The sequence below is a fragment of the Macaca mulatta genome, chromosome 17, assembly GCF_049350105.2.
Source record: "Macaca mulatta isolate MMU2019108-1 chromosome 17, T2T-MMU8v2.0, whole genome shotgun sequence".
Lineage (NCBI taxonomy): Eukaryota > Metazoa > Chordata > Mammalia > Primates > Cercopithecidae > Macaca > Macaca mulatta.
The window spans coordinates 52,703,503-52,726,029 of record NC_133422.1 but is presented as its reverse complement, the minus strand read 5'-3'; positions in this window follow the sequence as shown (position 1 = coordinate 52,726,029).

The following is a 22,527-nucleotide window of genomic DNA, read 5'->3' as shown; positions in this document are numbered from 1 at the left end:
AGCTTTCCGCTCAAGAAGCCTTTCGCTAAGACGGTTCTTGTGGAATTGGCAAAGTGATATTTGGAAGCCCATAGAGGGCTATGGTGAAAAAGGAAATATCCTCAGATGAAATCTGGAAAGAAGTTTTCTGAGAAACTGCTATGTGATGTGTGACTTCCACTCACAGAGTTACATCTGTATTTCGTGGATCTCTTTGCTAGCCTTACTTCTGTGGAATCTGAGAACAGATATTTCGGATCCCTTTGAAGACAATAGGGCCAAAGGAAATATCTTCCGATAACAATGAGAAAGAAGCTTTTAGAGAAACTTCTTTGTGCTCTGTGAAATCATCTCACAGAGTTACAGCTTTCCCCTCAAGAAGCCTTTCGATAAGATACTTCTTGTGGAATTGGCAAACTGATATTTGGAAGCCCATAGAGGACTATGGTGAAAAAGGAAATATCCTCAGATGAAATCTGGAAAGATGCTTTCTGAGAAACTGCTATGCGATGTGTGACTTCCACTCACAGAGTTACATCTGTATTTCGTGGATCTCTTTGCTAGCCTTATTTCTGTGAAATCTGAGAACAGATATTTCGGATCCCTTTGTGACTATAGGGCCAAAGGAAATATCCTCCGATAACAAAGAGAAAGAAGCTTTCTGGGAAACTTCTCTGTGTTCTGTGAAATCATCTCACAGAGTTACAGCTTTCCCCTCAAGAAGCCTTTCGCTAAGACAGTTCTTGTGGAATTGGCAAAGTGATATTTGGAAGTCCATGGAGGGCTACGTGAAAAAGGAAATATCCTCAGAGGAAATCTGGAAAGAAGTTTTCTGAGAAATTGCTCTGTGATGTGTGACTTCTGCTCACAGAGTTACATCTGTATTTCGTGGATCTCTTTGCTAGCCTTATTTCTGTGGAATCTGAGAAGAGATATTTCGGATCCCTTTGAAGACAATAGGGCCAAAGGAAATATCCTCCGATAATAAAGAGAAAGAAGCTGTCTGAGAAGCTTCTTTGTGTTCTGTGAAATCATCTAACAGAGTTACAGCTTTCCCCTCAAGAAGCCTTTCGCTAAGACAGTTCTTGTGGAATTGGCAAAGTGATATTTGGAAGCCCATAGAGGGCTATGTTGAAAAACGAAATATCCTCTGATGAAATCTGGAAAGAAGCTTTCTGAGAAACGGCTCCATGATGTGTGATTTCCACTCACAGAGTTACATCTGTATTCCGTGGATCTCTTTGCTAGCCTTATTTCTGTTGAATCTGAGAACAGATATTTCGGATCCCTTTGAAGACTATAGGGCCAAAGGAAATATCCTCCGATAACTAAGAGAAAGAAGCTTTCTGAGAAACTTCTCTGTGTTCTGTGAAATCATCTCACAGAGATACAGCTTTCCCCTCAAGAAGCCTTTCGCTAAGACAGTTCTTGTGGAATTGGCAAAGTGATATTTGGAAGCCCATAGAGGGCTATGGTGAAAAAGGAAATATCATCAGAGGAAATCTGGAAAGAAGCTTTTAGAGAAACTGCTCTGTGGTGTGTGTCTTCCACTCACAGAATTACATCTGTATTTCGAGGATCTCTTTGCTAGCCTTATTTCTGTGGAATCTGAGAACAGATATTTGGGATCCCTTTGAAGACTGTAGGGGCAAAGGAAATATCCTCCGATAACAAAGAGAAAGATTTCTGAGAAACTTCTTTGTGTTCTGTGAAATCATCTCACAGAGTTACAGCTTTCCCCTCAAGAAGCCTTTCGCTAAGACAGTTCTTGTGGAATTGGCAAAGTGATATTTGGAAGCCCATAGAGGGCTATGGTGAAAAAGGAAATATCCTCAGATGAAATCTGGAAAGAAGCTTTCTGAAATACTGCTCTGTGATGTGTGACTTCCACTCACAGAGTTACATCTGTATTTCGTGGATCTCTTTGCTAGCCTTATTTCTGTGGAATCTGAGAACAGATATTTCGGATCCCTTTGAAGTCTATAGGGCCAAAGGAAATATCCTCCGATAACAAAGAGAAAGAAGCTTTCTGAGAAACTTCTTTGTGTTCTGAGAAATCATCTCACAGAGTTACAGCTTTCCCCTCAAGAAGCCTTTCGCTAAGACAGTTCTTGTTGTATTGGAAAAGTGATATTTGGAAGTCCATGGAGGGCTACGGTGAAAAAGGAAATATCCTCAGAGGAAATCTGGAAAGAAGCTTTCTGAGAAACTGCTCTGTGATGTGTGACTTCTGCTCACAGAGTTACATCTGTATTTCGTGGATCTCTTTGCTAGCCTTATTTCTGTGGAATCTGAGAAGAGATATTTCGGATCCCTTTGAAGACTATAGGGCCAAAGGAAATATCCTCCGATAATAAAGAGAAAGAAGCTTTCTGAGAAGCTTCTTTGTGTTCTGTGAAATCATCTAACAGAGTTACAGCTTTCCCCTCAAGAAGCCTTTCGCTAAGACAGTTCTTATGGAATTGGCAAAGTGATATTTGGAAGCCCAAAGAGGGCTATGGTGAAAAAGGAAATAACCTCAGATGAAATCTGGAAAGAAGCTTTCTGAGAAACTGCTCTGTGATGTGTGACTTCCACTCACAGAGTTACATTTGTATTTCGTCGATCTCTTTGCTAGCCTTATTTCTGTGGAATCTGAGAACAGATATTTTGGATGCCTTTGAAGACTATAAGGCCAAAGGAAATATCCTCCGATAACAAAGAGACAGAAGCTTTCTGAGAAACTTCTTTGTGTTCTGTGAAATCATCTCACAGAGTTACAGCTTTCCCCTCAAGAAGCCTTTCGCTAAGACAGTTCTTGTGGAATTGGCAAAGTGATATTTGGAAGCCCATAGAGGGCTATGGTGAAAAAGGAAATATCCTCAGATGAAATCTGGAAAGAAGCTTTCTGAGAAACGTCTCTGTGGTGTGTGTCTTCCACTCACAGAGTTACATCTGTATTTCGTGGATCTCTTTGCTAGCCTTATTTCTCTGGAATCTGAGAACAGATATTTCGGATCCCTTTGAAGACTATAGGGGCAAAGGAAATATCCTCCGATAAGAAAGAGAAAGAAGCTTTCTGAGAAACTTCTTTGTGTTCTGTGAAATCATCTCACAGAGTTACAGCTTTCACCTCAAGAAGCCTTTCGCTAAGACAGTTCTTGTGGAATTGGCAAAGTGATATTTGGAAGCCCATAGAGGGCTATGGTGAAAAAGGAAATATCCTCAGAGGAAATCTGGAAAGAAGCTTTCAGAGAAACTGCTCTGTGGTGTGTGTCTTCCACTCACAGAGTTACATCTGTATTTCGTGGATCTCTTTGCTAGCCTTATTTCTGTGGAATCTGAGAACAGATATTTGGGATCCCTTTGAAGAGTATAGGGGCAAAGGAAATATCCTCCGATAACAAAGAGAAAGAAGATTTCTGAGAAACTTCTTTGTGTTCTGTGAAATCATCTCACAGAGTTACAGCTTTCCCCTCAAGAAGCCTTTCGCTAAGACAGTTCTTGAGGAATTGGCAAAGTGATATTTGGAAGCCCATAGAGGGCTATGGTGAAAAAGGAAATATCCTCAGATGAAATCTGGAAAGAAGATTTCTGAGAAACTGCTCTGTGATGTGTGACTTCCACTCACAGAGTTACACCTGTATTTCGTGGATCTGTTTGCTAGCCTTATTTCTGTGGAATCTGAGAACAGATATTTCGGATCCCTTTGAAGACTATAGGGCCAAAGAAAATATCCTCGGATAACAAAGAGAAAGAAGATTTCTGAGAAACTTCTTTGTGTTCTGAGAAATCAGCTCACAGAGTTACAGCTTTCCCCTCAAGAAGCCTTTCGCTAAGACAGTTCTTGTGGAATTGGCAAAGTGATATTTGGAAGTCCATGGAGGGCTACGGTGAAAAAGGAAATATCCTCAGAGGAAATCTGGAAAGAAGCTTTCTGAGAAACTGCTCTGTGATGTGTGACTTCCACTCACAGAGTTACATCTGTGTTTCGTGGATCTCTTTGCTAGCCTTATTTCTGTGGAATCTGAGAAGAGATATTTCGGATCCCTTTGAAGACTATAGGGCCAAAGGAAATATCCTCCGATAACAAAGAGAAAGAAGCTTTCTGAGAAACTACTTTGTGTTCTGTGAAATCATCTCACAGAGTTACAGGTTTTCCCTCAAGAAGCCTTTCGCTAAGACAGTTTTTGTGGAATTGGCAAAGTGATATTTGGAAGCCCACAGAGGGCTGTGGTGAAAAAGGAAATATCCTCAGAGGAAATCTGGAAAGAAGCTTTCTGAGAAACTGCTCTGAGGTGTGTGACCTCCACTGACAGAGTTACATCTGTATTTCGTGGATCTCTTTGCTAGCCTTATTTCTGTGGAATCTGAGAACAGATATTTCGGATACCTTTGAAGAATATAAGGCCAAAGGATATATCCTCCGATAACAAAGAGAAAGAAGCTTTCTTAGAAACTTCTTTGTGTTCTGTGAAATCACCTCACAGAGTTACAGCTTTCCCCTCAAGAAGCCTTTCGCTAAGACAATTCTTGTCAAATTCGCAAAGTGATATTAGGAAGCCCATAGAGGGCTATGGTGAAAAAGGAAATATCCTCAGATGAAATCTGGAAAGAAGCTTTCTGAGAAATTGCTTAGTGTTCTGTTAATTCATCTCACAGAGTTACATCTGTATTTCGTGGATCTCCTTGCTAGCCTTATTTCTGTGGAATCTGAGAACAGATATTTCGGATCCCTTTGAAGACTATAGGGCCAAAGGAAATATCCTCCGATATCAAAGAGAAAGAAGCTTTTTGAGAAACTTCTTTGTGTTCTGTGAAATCATCTCTCAGAGTTACAGCTTTCCCCTCAAGAAGCCTTTCGCTAAGACAGTTCTTATGGAATTGGCAAAGTGATATTTGGAAGCCCAAAGAGGGCTATGGTGAAAAAGGAAATAACCTCAGATGAAATCTGGAAAGAAGCTTTCTGAGAAACTGCTCTGTGATGTGTGACTTCCACTCACAGAGTTACATTTGTATTTCGTCGATCTCTTTGCTAGCCTTATTTCTGTGGAATCTGAGAACAGATATTTTGGATGCCTTTGAAGACTATAAGGCCAAAGGAAATATCCTCCGATAACAAAGAGAAAGAAGCTTTCTGAGAAACTTCTTTGTGTTCTGTGAAATCATCTCACAGAGTTACAGCTTTCCCCTCAAGAAGCCTTTCGCTAAGACAGTTCTTGTGGAATTGGCAAAGTGATATTTGGAAGCCCATAGAGGGCTATGGTGAAAAAGGAAATATCCTCAGATGAAATCTGGAAAGAAGCTTTCTGAGAAACGTCTCTGTGGTTTGTGTCTTCCACTCACAGAGTTACATCTGTATTTCGTGGATCTCTTTGCTAGCCTTATTTCTCTGGAATCTGAGAACAGATATTTCGGATCCCTTTGAAGACTATAGGGGCAAAGGAAATATCCTCCGATAACAAAGAGAAAGAAGCTTTCTGAGAAACTTCTTTGTGTTCTGTGAAATCATCTCACAGAGTTACAGCTTTCACCTCAAGAAGCCTTTCGCTAAGACAGTTCTTGTGGAATTGGCAAAGTGATATTTGGAAGCCCATAGAGGGCTATGGTGAAAAAGGAAATATCCTCAGAGGAAATCTGGAAAGAAGCTTTCAGAGAAACTGCTCTGTGGTGTGTGTCTTCCACTCACAGAGTTACATCTGTATTTCGTGGATCTCTTTGCTAGCCTTATTTCTGTTGAATCTGAGAAGAGATATTTGGGATCCCTTTGAAGACTATAGGGGCAAAGGAAATATCCTCCGATAACAAAGAGAAAGAAGATTTCTGAGAAACTTCTTTGTGTTCTGTGAAATCATCTCACAGAGTTACAGCTTTCCCCTCAAGAAGCCTTTCGCTAAGACAGTTCTTGAGGAATTGGCAAAGTGATATTTGGAAGCCCATAGGGGGCTATGGTGAAAAAGGAAATATCCTCAGATGAAATCTGGAAAGAAGATTTCTGAGAAACTGCTCTGTGATGTGTGACTTCCACTCACAGAGTTACACCTGTATTTCGTGGATCTCTTTGCTAGCCTTATTTCTGTGGAATCTGAGAACAGATATTTCGGATCCCTTTGAAGACTATAGGGCCAAAGGAAATATCCTCTGATAACAAAGAGAAAGAAGATTTCTGAGAAACTTCTTTGTGTTCTGAGAAATCAGCTCACAGAGTTACAGCTTTCCCCTCAAGAAGCCTTTCGCTAAGACAGTTCTTGTGGAATTGGCAAAGTGATATTTGGAAGTCCATGGAGGGCTACGGTGAAAAAGGAAATATCCTCAGAGGAAATCTGGAAAGAAGCTTTCTGAGAAACTGCTCTGTGATGTGTGACTTCCACTCACAGAGTTACATCTGTGTTTCGTGGATCTCTTTGCTAGCCTTATTTCTGTGGAATCTGAGAAGAGATATTTCGGATCCCTTTGAAGACTATAGGGCCAAAGGAAATATCCTCCGATAACAAAGAGAAAGAAGCTTTCTGAGAAACTTCTTTGTGTTCTGTGAAATCATCTCACAGAGTTACAGGTTTTCCCTCAAGAAGCCTTTCATAAGACAGTTTTTGTGGAATTGGCAAAGTGATATTTGGAAGCCCACAGAGGGCTGTGGTGAAAAAGGAAATATCCTCAGAGGAAATCTGGAAAGAAGCTTTCTGAGAAACTGCTCTGAGGTGTGTGACCTCCACTGACAGAGTTACATCTGTATTTCGTGGATCTCTTTGCTAGCCTTATTTCTGTGGAATCTGAGAACAGATATTTCGGATACCTTTGAAGAATATAAGGCCAAAGGATATATCCTCCGATAACAAAGAGAAAGAAGCTTTCTTAGAAACTTCTTTGTGTTCTGTGAAATCACCTCACAGAGTTACAGCTTTCCCCTCAAGAAGCCTTTCGCTAAGACAATTCTTGTGGAATTGGCAAAGTGATATTAGGAAGCCCATAGAGGGCTATGGTGAAAAAGGAAATATCCTCAGATGAAATCTGGAAAGAAGCTTTCTGAGAAATTGCTTAGTGTTCTGTTAATTCATCTCACAGAGTTACATCTGTATTTCGTGGATCTCCTTGCTAGCCTTATTTCTGTGGAATCTGAGAACAGATATTTCGGATCCCTTTGAAGACTATAGGGCCAAAGGAAATATCCTCCGATATCAAAGAGAAAGAAGGTTTTTGAGAAACTTCTTTGTATTCTGTGAAATCATCTCACAGAGTTACAGCTTTCCCCTCAAGAAGCCTTTCGCTAAGACAGTTCTTGTGGAATTGGCAACGTGATATTTGGAAGCCCATAGAGGGCTATGGTGAAAAAGGAAATATCCTCAGATGAAATCTGGAAAGAAGCTTTCTGAGAAACTGCTCTGTAGTGTGTGACTTCCACTCACAGAGTTACATCTGTATTTCGTCGATCTCTTTGCTAGCCTTTTTTCTGTGGAATGTGAGAAGAGATATTTCGGATCCCTTTGAAGACTATAGGGCCAAAGGAAATATCCTCCAATAAAAAAGAGAAAGAAGCTTTCTGAGAAGCTTCTTTGTGTTCTCTGAAATCATCTAACAGAGCTACAGCTTTCCCCTCAAGAAGCCTTTCGCTAAGACAGTTCTTATGGAATTGGCAAAGTGATATTTGGAAGCCCATAAAGGGCTATGGTGAAAAAGGAAATAACCTCAGATGAAATCTGGAAAGAAGCTTTCTGAGAACCTGCTCTGTGATGTGTGACTTCCACTCACAGAGTTACATCTGTATTTCGTGGATCTCTTTGCTAGCCTTATTTCTGTGGAATCTGAGAACAGATATTTCGGATCCCTTTGTGACTATAGGGCCAAAGGAAATATCCTCCGATAACAAAGAGAAAGAAGCTTTCTGAGAAACTTCTTTGTGTTCTGTGACATCCTCTCACAGAGTTACAGCTTTCCCCTCAAGAAGCCTTTCGCTAAGACAGTTCTTGTGGAATTGGCAAAGTGATATTTGGAAGCCCATAGAGGGCTATGGTGAAAAAGGAAATATCCTCAGTGGAAATCTGGAAAGAAGCTTTCTGAGAAACTGCTCTGTGGTGTGTGTCTTCCACTCACAGAGTTACATCGGTATTTCGTGGATCTCTTTGCTAGCCTTATTTCTGTGGAATCTGCGAACAGATATTTCGGATCCCTTTGAAGACTATAGGTCCAAAGGAAATATCCTCCGATAACAAAGAGAAAGAAGCTTTCTGAGAAACTTCTTTGTGTTCTGTGAAATCATCTCACAGAGTTACAGGTTTCCCCTCAAGAAGCCTTTCGCTAAGACAGTTCTTGTGGAATTGGCTAAGTGATATTTGGAAGCCCATAGAGGGCTATGGTGAAAAAGGAAATATCCTCAGATAAATCTGGAAAGAAGCTTTGTGAGAAACTGCTCTGCGATGTGTGAATTCCACTCACAGAGTTACATCTGTATTTCGTGGATCTCTTTGCTAGCCTTATTTCTGTGGAATCCGAGAACAGATATTTCGGATCCCTTTGAAGACAATAGGGCCAAAGGAAATATCCTGCGACAACAAGGAGAAAGAAGCTTTCTGAAAAACTTCTTTGTGTCTGTGACATACTCTCACAGAGTTACAGCTTTCCGCTCAAGAAGCCTTTCGCTAAGACAGTTCTTGTGGAATTGGCAAAGTGATATTTGGAAGCCCATAGAGGGCTATGGTGAAAAAGGAAATATCCTCAGAGGAAATCTGGAAAGAAGCTTTCTGAGAAACTGCTCTGTGATGTGTGACTTCCACTCACAGAGTTACATCTGTATTTCGTGGATCTCTTTGCAAGCCTTATTTCTGTGGAATCTGAGAAGAGATATTTCGGATCCCTTAGAAGACAATAGGGGCAAAGGAAATGTCCTCCGATAACAAAGAGAAAGAAGCTTTCTGAGAAACTTCTTTGTGCTCTGTGAAATCATCTCACAGAGTTACATCTTTCCCCTCAAGAAGCCTTTCGATAAGACAGTTCTTGTGGAATTGGCAAAGTGATATTTTGAAGCCCATAGAGGGCTATGGTGAAAAAGGAAATATCCTCAGAGGAAATCTGGAAAGAAGCTTTCTGAGAAACTGCTCTGTGGTGTGTGTCTTCCACTCACAGAGTTACATTTGTATTTCGTGGATCTCTTTGCTAGCCTTATTTCTGTGGAATCTGAGAACAGATATTTCGGATCCCTTTGAAGACTATAGGGCCAAAGGAAATATCCTCCGATAACAAAGAGAAAGAAGGTTTCTGAGAAACTTCTTTGTGTTCTGTGAAATCATCTCACAGAGTTACAGCTTTCCCCTCAAGAAGCCTTTCGCTAAGACAGTTCTTGTGGAATTGGCAAAGTGATATTTGGAAGCCCATAGAGGGCTATGGTGAAAAAGGAAATATCCTCAGATGAAATCTGGAAAGAAGCTTTCTGAGAAACTGCTCTGTGATGTGTGACTTCCACTCACAGAGTTACATCTGTATTTGGTGGATCTCTTTTCTAGCCTTATTTCTGTGGAATCTGAGAACAGATATTTCGGATCACTTTGAAGACTATAGGGCCAAAGGAAATATCCTCCGATAACAAAGAGAAAGAAGCTTTCTGAGAAATTTCTTTGTGTTCTGTGAAATCATCTCACAGAGTTACAGCTTTCCCCTCAAGAAGACTTTCGCTAAGGCAGTTCTTGTGGAATTGGCAGTGTGATATTTGGAAGCCCATTGAGGGCTGTGGTGAAAAAGGAAATATCCTCAGATGAAATCTGGAAAGATGCTTTCTGAGAAACTGCTCTCTGATGTGTGACTTCCACTCACAGAGTTACATCTGTATTTGGTGGATCTCTTTGCTAGCCTTATTTCTGTGGGATCTGAGAACAGATATTTCGGATACCTTTGAAGACTATAGGGCAAAAGGAAATATCCTCCGATAACAAAGAGAAAGAAGCTTTCTGAGAAACTTCTTTGTGTTCTGTGAAATCATCTCACAGAGTTACAGCTTTCCCCTCAAGAAGCCTTTCGCTAAGACAGTTCTTGTGGAATTCGCAAAGTGATATTTGGAAGCCCATAGAGGGCTATGGTGAAAAAGGAAATATCCTCAGATGAAATCTGGAAAGAACTTTTCTGAGAAACTGCTCTGTGATGTGTGACTTCCACGCACAGAGTTACATCTGTATTTCGTGGATCTCTTTGCTAGCCTTATTTCTGTGGAATCTGAGAACAGATATTTCGGATCCCTTTGAAGACAATAAGGCCAAAGGAAATATCCTCCGATAACAATGAGAAAGAAGCTTTTTGAGAAACTTCTTTGTGCTATGTGAAATCATCTCACAGAGTTACAGCTTTCCCCTCAAGAAGCCTTTCGCTAAGACAGTTCTTGTGGAATTGGCAAAGTGATATTTGGAAGCCCATAGAGGGCTATGGTGAAAAAGGAAATATCCTCAGTGGAAATCTGGAAAGAAGCTTTCTGAGAAACTGCTCTGTGGTGTGTGTCTTCCACTCACAGAGTTACATCGGTATTTCGTGGATCTCTTTGCTAGCCTTATTTCTGTGGAATCTGAGAACAGATATTTCGGATCTCTTTGAAGACTATAGGGCCAAAGTAAATATCCTCTGATAGCAAAGAGAAAGAAGCTTTCTGAGAAACTTCTTTTTGTTCTGTGAAATCATCTCACAGAGTTACAGCTTTCCGCTCAAGAAGCCTGTCGCTAAGACGTTTCTTGTGGAATTGGCAAAGTGATATTTGGAAGCCCATAGAGGGCTATGGTGAAAAAGGAAATATCCTCAGATGAAATCTGGAAAGAAGTTTTCTGAGAAACTGCTATGTGATGTGTGACTTCCACTCACAGAGTTACATCTGTATTTCGTGGATCTCTTTGCTAGCCTTACTTCTGTGGAATCTGAGAACAGATATTTCGGATCCCTTTGAAGACAATAGGGCCAAAGGAAATATCTTCCGATAACAATGAGAAAGAAGCTTTTAGAGAAACTTCTTTGTGCTCTGTGAAATCATCTCACAGAGTTACAGCTTTCCCCTCAAGAAGCCTTTCGATAAGATACTTCTTGTGGAATTGGCAAAGTGATATTTGGAAGCCCATAGAGGACTATGGTGAAAAAGGAAATATCCTCAGATGAAATCTGGAAAGATGTTTTCTGAGAAACTGCTATGCGATGTGTGACTTCCACTCACAGAGTTACATCTGTATTTCGTGGATCTCTTTGCTAGCCTTATTTCTGTGGAATCTGAGAACAGATATTTCGGATCCCTTTGTGACTATAGGGCCAAAGGAAATATCCTCCGATAACAAAGAGAAAGAAGCTTTCTGAGAACCTTCTTTGTGTTCTGTGACATCCTCTCACAGAGTTACAGCTTTCCCCTCAAGAAGCCTTTCGCTAAGACAGTTCTTGTGGAATTGGCAAAGTGATATTTGGAAGCCCATAGAGGGCTATGTTGAAAAACGAAATATCCTCTGATGAAATCTGGAAAGAAGCTTTCTGAGAAACGGCTCCATGATGTGTGATTTCCACTCACAGAGTTACATCTGTATTCCGTGGATCTCTTTGCTAGCCTTATTTCTGTTGAATCTGAGAACAGATATTTCGGATCCCTTTGAAGACTATAGGGCCAAAGGAAATATCCTCCGATAACTAAGAGAAAGAAGCTTTCTGAGAAACTTCTCTGTGTTCTGTGAAATCATCTCACAGAGATACAGCTTTCCCCTCAAGAAGCCTTTCGCTAAGACAGTTCTTGTGGAATTGGCAAAGTGATATTTGGAAGCCCATAGAGGGCTATGGTGAAAAAGGAAATATCATCAGAGGAAATCTGGAAAGAAGCTTTTAGAGAAACTGCTCTGTGGTGTGTGTCTTCCACTCACAGAATTACATCTGTATTTCGAGGATCTCTTTGCTAGCCTTATTTCTGTGGAATCTGAGAACAGATATTTGGGATCCCTTTGAAGACTGTAGGGGCAAAGGAAATATCCTCCGATAACAAAGAGAAAGATTTCTGAGAAACTTCTTTGTGTTCTGTGAAATCATCTCACAGAGTTACAGCTTTCCCCTCAAGAAGCCTTTCGCTAAGACAGTTCTTGTGGAATTGGCAAAGTGATATTTGGAAGCCCATAGAGGGCTATGGTGAAAAAGGAAATATCCTCATATGAAATCTGGAAAGAAGCTTTCAGAAAAACTGCTGTGTGATGTGTGACTTCCACTCACAGAGTTACATCTGTATTTCGTGGATCTCTTTGCTAGCCTTATTTCTGTGGAATCTGAGAACAGATATTTCGGATCCCTTTGAAGTCTATAGGGCCAAAGGAAATATCCTCCGATAACAAAGAGAAAGAAGCTTTCTGAGAAACTTCTTTGTGTTCTGAGAAATCATCTCACAGAGTTACAGCTTTCCCCTCAAGAAGCCTTTCGCTAAGACAGTTCTTGTGGAATTGGCAAAGTGATATTTGGAAGCCCATAGAGGGCTATGGTGAAAAAGGAAATATCCTCAGATGAAATCGGGAAAGAAGCTTTCTGAGAAACTGCTCTGTGATGTGTGTCTTCCACTCACAGAATTACATCTGTATTTCGTGGATCTCTTTGCTAGCCTTATTTCTGTGGAATCTGAGAACAGATATTTGGGATCCCTTTGAAGACTGTAGGGGCAAAGGAAATATCCTCCGATAACAAAGAGAAAGATTTCTGAGAAACTTCTTTGTGTTCTGTGAAATCATCTCACAGAGTTACAGCTTTCCCCTCAAGAAGCCTTTCGCTAAGACAGTTCTTGTGGAATTGGCAAAGTGATATTTGGAAGCCCATAGAGGGCTATGGTGAAAAAGGAAATATCCTCATATGAAATCTGGAAAGAAGCTTTCAGAAAAACTGCTCTGTGATGTGTGACTTCCACTCACAGAGTTACATCTGTATTTCGTGGATCTCTTTGCTAGCCTTATTTCTGTGGAATCTGAGAACAGATATTTCGGATCCCTTTGAAGTCTATAGGGCCAAAGGAAATATCCTCCGATAACAAAGAGAAAGAAGCTTTCTGAGAAACTTCTTTGTGTTCTGAGAAATCATCTCACAGAGTTACAGCTTTCCCCTCAAGAAGCCTTTCGCTAAGACAGTTCTTGTGGAATTGGCAAAGTGATATTTGGAAGTCCATGGAGGGCTACGGTGAAAAAGGAAATATCCTCAGAGGAAATCTGGAAAGAAGCTTTCTGAGAAACTGCTCTGTGATGTGTGACTTCTGCTCACAGAGTTACATCTGTATTTCGTGGATCACTTTGCTAGCCTTATTTCTGTGGAATCTGAGAAGAGATATTTCGGATCCCTTTGAAGACTATAGGGCCAAAGGAAATATCCTCCGATAATAAAGAGAAAGAAGCTTTCTGAGAAGCTTCTTTGTGTTCTGTGAAATCATCTAACAGAGTTACAGCTTTCCCCTCAAGAAGCCTTTCGCTAAGACAGTTCTTATGGAATTGGCAAAGTGATATTTGGAAGCCCAAAGAGGGCTATGGTGAAAAAGGAAATAACCTCAGATGAAATCTGGAAAGAAGCTTTCTGAGAAACTGCTCTGTGATGTGTGACTTCCACTCACAGAGTTACATTTGTATTTCGTCGATCTCTTTGCTAGCCTTATTTCTGTGGAATCTGAGAACAGATATTTTGGATGCCTTTGAAGACTATAAGGCCAAAGGAAATATCCTCCGATAACAAAGAGAAAGAAGCTTTCTGAGAAACTTCTTTGTGTTCCGTGAAATCATCTCACAGAGTTACAGCTTTCCCCTCAAGAAGCCTTTCGCTAAGACAGTTCTTGTGGAATTGGCAAAGTGATATTTGGAAGCCCATAGAGGGCTATGGTGAAAAAGGAAATATCCTCAGAGGAAATCTGGAAAGAAGCTTTCTGAGAAACTGCTCTGTGATGTGTGACTTCTACTCACAGAGTTACATCTGTATTTCGTGGATCTCTTTGCTAGCCTTATTTCTGTGGAATCTGAGAACAGATATTTCGTATCCCTTTGAAGACTATAGGGCCAAAGGAAATATCCTCCGATAACAAAGAGAAAGAAGCTTTCTGAGAAACTTCTTTGTGTTCTGTGATATCATTTCATAGAGTTACAGCTTTCCCCTCAAGAAGCCTTTCGCTAAGACAGTTCTTGTGGAATTGGCAAAGTGATATTTGGAAGCCCATAGAGGGCTATGGTGAAAAAGGAAATATCCTCAGATGAAATCTGGAAAGAAGCTTTCTGAGAAACTGCTCTGTGATGTGTGACTTCCACTCACAGAGTTACATCTGTATTTCGTGGATCTCTTTGCTAGCCTTATTTCTGTGGAATCTGAGAACAGATATTTCGGATCCCTTTGAAGACTATAGGGCCAAAGGAAATATCCTCCGATAACAAAGAGAAAGAAGCTTTCTGAGAAACTTCTTTGTATACTCTGAAATCATCTCACAGAGTTACAGCTTTCCCCTCAAGAAGCCTTTCGTTAAGACAGTTCTTGTGGAATTGGCAACTTGATATTTGGAAGCCCATAGAGGGCTATGGTGAAAAAGGAAATATCCTCAGAGGAAATCTGGAAAGAAGCTTTCTGAGAAACTGCTCTGTGGTGTGTGACTTCCACTCACAGAGTTACATCTGTATTTCGTGGATCTCTTTGCTAGCCTTTTTTCTGTGGAATCTGAGAAGTGATATTTCGGATCCCTTTGAAGACTATAGGGCCAAAGGAAATATCCTCCCATAACAAAGAGAAAGAAGCTTTCTGAGAAGCTTCTTTGTGTTCTGTGAAATCAGCTAACGGAGTTACAGCTTTCCCCTCAAGAAGCCTTTCGCTAAGACAGTTCTTATGGAATTGGCAAAGCGATATTTGGAAGCCCATAGTGGTCTATGGTGAAAAAGGAAATATCCTCAGATGGAATCTGGAAAGAAGCTTTCTGAGAAACATCTCTGTGGTGTGTGACTTCCACTCACAGAGGTACATCTGTATTTATTGGATCTCTTTGCTAGCCTTATTTCTGTGGAATCTGAGAAGAGATATTTCGGATCCCTTTGAAGACTATAGGGCCAAAGGAAATATTCTCCGATAACAAAGAGAAAGAAGCTTTCTGAGAAACTTCTTTGTGTTCTGTGAAATCATCTCACAGAGTTACTGCTTTCCCCTCAAGAATCCTTTCGCTAAGACAGTTCTTGTGGAAATTGCAAAGTGATATTTGGAAGCCCATAGAGGGCTATGATGAAAAAGGAAATACCCTCAGATGAAATCTGGAAAGAATCTTTCTGAGAAACTGCTCTGTGATGTGTGACTTCCAGTCACAGAGTTACATCTGTATTTGTTGATCTCTTTGCTAGCCTTATTTCTGTGGAATCTGAGAACAGATATTTCGGATCCCTTTGAAGACTACAGGGCCAAAGGAAATATCCTAAGATAACAATGAGAAAGAAGCTTTCTGAGAAACTTCTTTGTGTTCTGTGAAATCATCTCACCGAGTAACAGCTTTCCCCTCAAGAGTCCTTTCGCTAAGAGAGTTCTTGTGGAATTGGCAAAGTGATATTTGGAAGCCCATAGAGGGCTATGGTGAAAAAGGTAATATCCTCAGATGAAATCTGGAAAGAAGCTTTCTGAGAAACTGCTCTGTGATGTGTGACTTCCACTCACAGAGTTACATCTGTATTTCGTGGATCTCTTTGCTAACCTTATTTCTGTGGAATCTGAGAAGATATATTTCGGATCCCTTTGAAGACTACAGGGACAAAGGGAATATTCTCCGATAATAAAGAGAAAGAAGCTTTCTGAGAAACTTCTTTGTGTTCTGTGAAACCATCTCACAGAGTTACAGCTTTCCCCTCAGGAAGACTTTCGCTAAGACAGTTCTTGTGGAATTGGAAAAGTGACATTTGGAAGCCCATAGAGGGCTATGTTAAAAAAGGAAATATCCTGAGAGGAAATCTGGAAAGAAGCTTTCTGAGAAACTGCTCTGTGGTGTGTGTCTTCCACTGACAGAGTTACATCTGTATTTCGTGGATCTCTTTGCTAGCCTTATTTCTGTGGAATCTGAGAGCAGATATTTCGGATCCCTTTGAAGACTATAAGGCCAAAGGAAATATCCTCCGATAAGAAAGAGAAAGAAGCTTTCTTAGAAACTTCTTTGTGTTCTGTGAAATCATCTCACAGAGTTACAGCTTTCCCCTCAAGAAGCCTTTCGCTAAGACAATACTTGTGGAATTGGCAAAGTGTTATTTGGAAGCCCATAGAGGTCTATGGAGAAAAAGGAAATATCCTCAGATGAAATCTGGAAAGAAGCTTTCTGAGAAACTGCTCTGTGATGTGTGACTTCCACTCACAGAGTTACATCTGTAGTTCGTGGATCTCTTTCCTAGACTTATTTCTGTGGAATCTGAGAACAGATATTTCGGATCCCTTTGAAGACTATAGGGCCAAAGGAAATATCCTCCGATAACAAAGAGAAAGAAGCTTTTTGAGAAACTTCTTTGTGTTCTGTGAAATCATCTCACAGCGTTACAGCTTTCCCCTGAAGAAGCCTTTCGCTAAGACAGTTCTATTGGAATTGGCAAAGTGATATTTGGAAGCCCAAAGAGGGCTAAGGTGAAAAAGGAAATATCCTCAGATGAAATCTGGAAAGAAGCTTTCTGAGAAACTGCTCTGTGGTGTGTGACTTCCACTCACAGAGTTACATCTGTATTTCGTGTATCTATTTGCTAGCCTTATTTCTGTGGAATCTGAGAACAGATATTTCGGATCCCTTTGGAGACTATAGGGCCAAAGGAAATATCCTCCGATAACAAAGAGAAAGAAGCTTTTTGAGAAACTTCTTTGTGTTCTGTGAAATCATCTCACAGAGTTACAGCTTTCCCCTCAAGAAGCCTTTGGCTAAGACAGTTCTTGTGGAATTGGCAAAGTGATATTTGGAAGCCCAAAGAGGGCTATGGTAAAAAAGGAAATATCCTCAGAGGAAATCTGGAAAGAAGCTTTCTGAGAAACTGCTCTGTGATGTGTGACTTCCAATCACAGAGTTACATCTGTATTTGGTGGATCTCTTTGCTAGCCTTATTTCTGTGGAATCTGAGAACAGATATTTGGGATCCTTTTGAAGACTACAGGGCCAAAGGAAATATCCTCCGATAACAAAGAGAAAGAAGCTTTCTGAGAAACTTCTTTGTGTTCTGTGTAATCATCTCACAGAGTTACAGCTTTACCCTCAAGAAGCCTTTCACTAAGACAGTTCTTGTGGAATTGGCAAAGTGATATTTGGAAGCCCTTAGAGGGCTATGGTGAAAAAGGAAATATCCTCAGATGAAATCTGGAAAGAAGCTTTCTGAGAAATATCTCTGTGGTGTCTGACCTCCACTCACAGAGTTACATCTGTATTTCGTGGATCTCTTTGCTAGACTTATTTCTGTGGAATCTGAGAACAGATATTTCGGATCCCATTGAAGACTATAGGGCCAAAGGAAATGTCCTCCGATAACAAAGAGAAAGAAGCTTTCGGAGAAACTTCTTTGTGTTCTGTGAAATCATCTCACAGAGTTACAGCTTTCCCCTCAAGAAGCCTTTCGCTAAGACAGTTCTTGTGGAATTGGCAAAGTGATATTTGGAAGCCCATAGAGGGCTATGGTAAAAAAGGAAATATCCTCAGAGGAAATCTGGAAAGAAGCTTTCTGAGAAACTGCTCTGTGGTGTGTGTCTTCCACTCACAGAGTTACATCTGTATTTCGTGGATCTCTTTGCTAGCCTTATTTCTGTGGAATCTGAGAACAGATATTTCGGATCCCTTTGAAAACTATACCGCCAAAGGAAATATCCTCCGATAACAAAGAGAAAGAAGCTTTCTGAGAAACTTCTTTGTGTTCTGTGAAATCATCTCACAGAGTTACAGCTTTCCCCTCAGGAAGCCTTTCGCTAAGACAGTTCTTGTGGAATTGGCAAAGTGATATTTGGAAGCCCATAGATGGCTATGGTGAAAAAGGAAATATCCTGAGATGAAATCTGTATAGAAGATTTCTGAGAAGCTGCTCTGTGATGTGTGACTTCCACTCACAGAGTTACATCTGTATTTCGTGGATCTCTTTGCTAACCTTATTTCTGTGGAATCTGAGAACAGATATTTCGGATCCCTTTGAAGACTGTACGGCCAAAGGAAATATCCTCCGATAACAAAGAGAAAGAAGCTTTCTGAGAAACTTCTTTGTGTTCTGTGAAATCATCTCACAGAGTTACAGCTTTCCCCTCAAGAAGCCTTTCCCTAAGACAGTTCTTGTGGAATTTGCAAAGAGATATTTGGAAGCCCATAGACGGCTACGGTGAAAAAGGAAATATACTCAGATGAAATCAGGAAATAAGCTTTCTGAGAAACTTCTCTGTGGTGTGTGACTTCCACTCAAAGAGTTACATCTGTATTTCGCTCATCTCTTTGCTAGCCTTATTTCTGTGGAATCTGAGTACAGATATTTCGAATCCCTTTGAAGACTATAGGGCCAAAGGAAATATTCTCCGATAACAAAGAGAAAGAAGCTTTCTGAGAAACTTCTTTGTGTTCTGTGAAATCATCTCACAGAGTTACAGTTTTCCCCTCAAGAAGCCTTTCGCTAAGACAGTTCTTGTGGAATTGGCAAAGTGATATTTGGAAGCCCATAGAGGGCTATGGTGAAAAAGGAAATATCCTCAGATGAAATCTGGAAAGAAGCTTTCTGAGAAACTGCTCTGTGATGTGTGACTTCCACTCACAGAGTTACATCTGTATTTCGTGGATCTCTCTGCTAGCCTTATTTCTGTGGAATCTGAGAACAGATATTTTGGATCCCTTTGAAGACTATAAGGCCAAAGGAAATATCCTCCGATAACAAAGAGAAAGAAGCTTTCTGAGAAACTTCTTTGTGTTCTGTGAAATCATCTCATAGAGTTACAGCTTTCCCCTCAAGAAGCCTTCCGCTAAGACAGTTCTTGTGTAATTGGCAAAGTGATATTTGGAAGCCCATAGAGGGCTATGGTGAAAAAGGGAATATCCTCAGATGAAATCTGGAAAGAAGCTTTCTGAGAAACTGCTCTGTGATGTGTGACTTCCACTCACAAAGTTACATCTGTATTTCGTTGATCTCTTTGCTAGCCTTATTTCTGTGGAATCTGAGAACAGATATTTCGGATCCCTTTGAAGACTACGGGGCCAAAGGAAATATCCTAAGATAACAATGAGAAAGAAGCTTTCTGAGAAACTTCTTTGTGTTCTGTGAAATCATCTCACCGAGTTACAGCTTTCCCCTCAAGAGTCCTTTCGCTAAGAGAGTTCTTGTTGAATTGGTAAAGGGATATTTGGAAGCCCATAGAGGGCTATGGTGAAAAAGGAAATATCCTCAGATGAAATGTGGAAAGAAGGTTTCTGAGAAACTGCTCTGTTTTGTGTGACTTCCACTCACAGAGTTACATCTGTATTTCGTGGATCTCTTTGCTAACCTTATTTCTGTGGAATCTGAGAAGAGATATTTCGGATCCCTTTGAAGACTACAGGGACAAAGGAAATATTCTCCGATAATAAAGAGAAAGAAGCTTTCTGAGAAACTTCTTTGTGTTCTGTGAAACCACCTCACAGAGTTACAGCTTTCCCCTCAGGAAGACTTTCGCTAAGACAGTTCTTGTGGAATTGGAAAAGTGATATTTGGAAGCCCATAGAGGGCTATGGTAAAAAAGGAAATATCCTCAGAAGAAATCTGGAGAGAAGATTTCTGAGAAACTGCTCTGTGGTGTGTGTCTTCCACTGACAGAGTTACATCTGTATTTCGTGGATTTCTTTGCTAGCCTTATTTCTGTGGAATCTGAGAACAGATATTTCGGATCCCTTTGAAGACTATAAGGCCAAAGGAAATATCCTCCGATAAGAAAGAGAAAGAAGCTTTCTTAGAAACTTCTTTGTGTTCCGTGAAATCATCTCACAAAGTTACAGCTTTCCCCTCAAGAAGCGTTTCGCTAAGACAATACTTGTGGAATTGGCAAAGTGTTATTTGGAAGCCCATAGAGGGCTATCGTGAAAAAGGAAATATCCTCAGATGAAATCTGGAAAGAAGCTTTCTGAGAAACTGCTCTGTGACGTGTGACTTCCACTCACAGAGTTACATCTGTACTTCGTGGATCTCTTTGCTAGCCTTATTTCTGTGGAATCTGAGAACAGATATTTCAGATCCCTTTGAAGACTATAGGGCCAAAGAAAATATCCTCCGATAACAAAGAGAAAGAAGCTTTTTGAGAAACTTCTTTGTGTTCTGTGAAATCATCTCACAGAGTTACAGCTTTCCCCTCAAGAATCCTTTCGCTAAGACAGTTCTAGTGGAATTGGCAAAGTGATATTTGGAAGCCCAAAGAGGGCTAAGGAGAAAAAGGAAATATCCTCAGAGGAAATCTGGAAAGAAGCTTTCTGAGAAACTGCTCTGTGGTGTGTGACTTCCACTCACAGAGTTACATCTGTATTTCGTGTATCTATTTGCTAGCCTTATTTCTGTGGAATATGAGAACAGATATTTCGGATCCCTTTGGAGACTATAGGGCCAATGGAAATATCCTCCGATAACAAAGAGAAAGAAGCTTTTTGAGAAACTTCTTTGTGTTCTGTGAAATCATCCCACAGAGTTACAGCTTTCCCCTCAAGAAGCCTTTGGCTAAGACAGTTCTTGTGGAATTGGCAAAGTGATATTTGGAAGCCCAAAGAGGTCTATGGTAAAAAAGGAAATATCCTCAGAGGAAATCTGGAAAGAAGCTTTCTGAGAAACTGCTCTGTGATGTGTGACTTCCACTCACAGAGTTACATCTGTATTTGGTGGATCTCTTTGCTAGCCTTATTTCTGTGGAATCTGAGAACAGATATTTCGGATCCCCTTGAAGACTATAGGGCCAAAGCAAATATCCTCCGATAACAAAGAGAAAGAAGCTTTCTGAGAAACTTCTTTGTGTTCTGTGAAATCATCTCAAAGAGTTACAGCTTTCCCCTCACGAATCCTTTCGCTAAGACAGTTCTTGTGGAATTGGCAAAGTGATATTTGGAAGCCCATAGAGTTCTATGGTGAAAAAGGAAATATCCTCAGATGAAATCTGGAAAGAAGCTTTCTGAGAAACTGCTCTGTGATGTGTGACTTCCACTCACAGAGTTACATCTGTATTTCGTGTATCTCTTTGCTAGCCTTATTTCTGTGGAATCTGAGAACAGATATTTTGGATCCCTTTGAAGACTATAGGGCCAAAGGAAATATCCTCAGATAACAAAGAGAAAGAAGCTTTCTGAGAACCTTCTTTGTGTTCTGTGACATCATCTCACAGAGTTACAGCTTTGCCGTCAAGAAGCCTTTCGCTAAGACAGTTCTTGTGAAATTGGCAAAGTGATATTAGGAAGCCCTTAGAGGGCTATGTTGAAAAAGGAAATATCCTCAGAGGAAATCTGGAAAGAAGCTTTCTGAGAAACTGCTCTGTGGTGTGTGTCTTCCACTCACAGAGTTACATCTGTATTTCGTGGATCTCCTTGCTAGCCTTATTTCTGTGGAATCTCCGAACAGATATTTGGGATCCCTTTGAAGAATACAGGGGCAAAGGAAATATCCTCCGATAACAAAGAGAAAGAAGCTTTCGGAGAAACTTCTTTGTGTTCTGTGAAATCATCTCACAGAGTTACAGCTTTCGCCTCAAGAAGCCTTTCGCTAAGACATTTCTTGTGGAATTGGCAAAGTGATATTTGGAAGCCCATAGAGGGCTATGGTGAAAAAGGAAATATCCTCAGATTAAATCTGGAAAGAAGTTTTCTGAGAAACTGCTCTGTGATGTGTGACTTCCACTCACAGAGATACATCTGTATTTCGTGGATCTCTTTGTTAGCCTTATTTCTGTGGAATATGAGAAAAGATATTTCGGATCCCATTGAAGACTATAGGGGCAAAGGAAATATCCTCCGATAACAAAGAGAAAGAAGCTTTCGGAGAAAATTCTTTGTGTTCTGTGAAATCATCTCACAGAGTTACAGCTTTCCCCTCAGGAAGCCTTTCGGTAAGACAGTTCTTGTGGAATTGGCAAAGTGATATTTTGAAGCCCATAGAGGGCTATGGTGAAAAAGGAAATATCCTCAGATGAAATCTGGAAAGAAGCTTTCTGAGAAAATGCTCTGGTATGTGTGACTTCCACTCACAGAGTAACATCTGTATTTCGGGGATCTCTTTGCTAGCCTTATTTCTGAGGAATCTGAGAACAGATATTTCGGATCCCTTTGAAGACTATAGGGCCAAAGGAAATATCCTCCGATAACAAAGAGAAAGAAGCTTTCTGAGAAACTTCTTTGTGTTCAGTGAAATCATCTCACAGAGTTACAGCTTTCCCCTCAAGAAGCCTTTCGCTAAGACAATTCTTATGGAATTGGCAAAGTGATATTTGGAAGACCATAGAGGGCTATGGTGAAAAAGGAAATATCCTCAGATGAAATCTGGAAAGAAGTTTTCCTAGAAACTGCTCTGTGGTGTGTGACTTCCACTCACAGAGTTACATCTGTATTTCGTGGATCTCTTTGCTAGCCGTTTTTCTGTGGAAACTGAGAAGAGATATTTCGGATCCCTTTGAAGA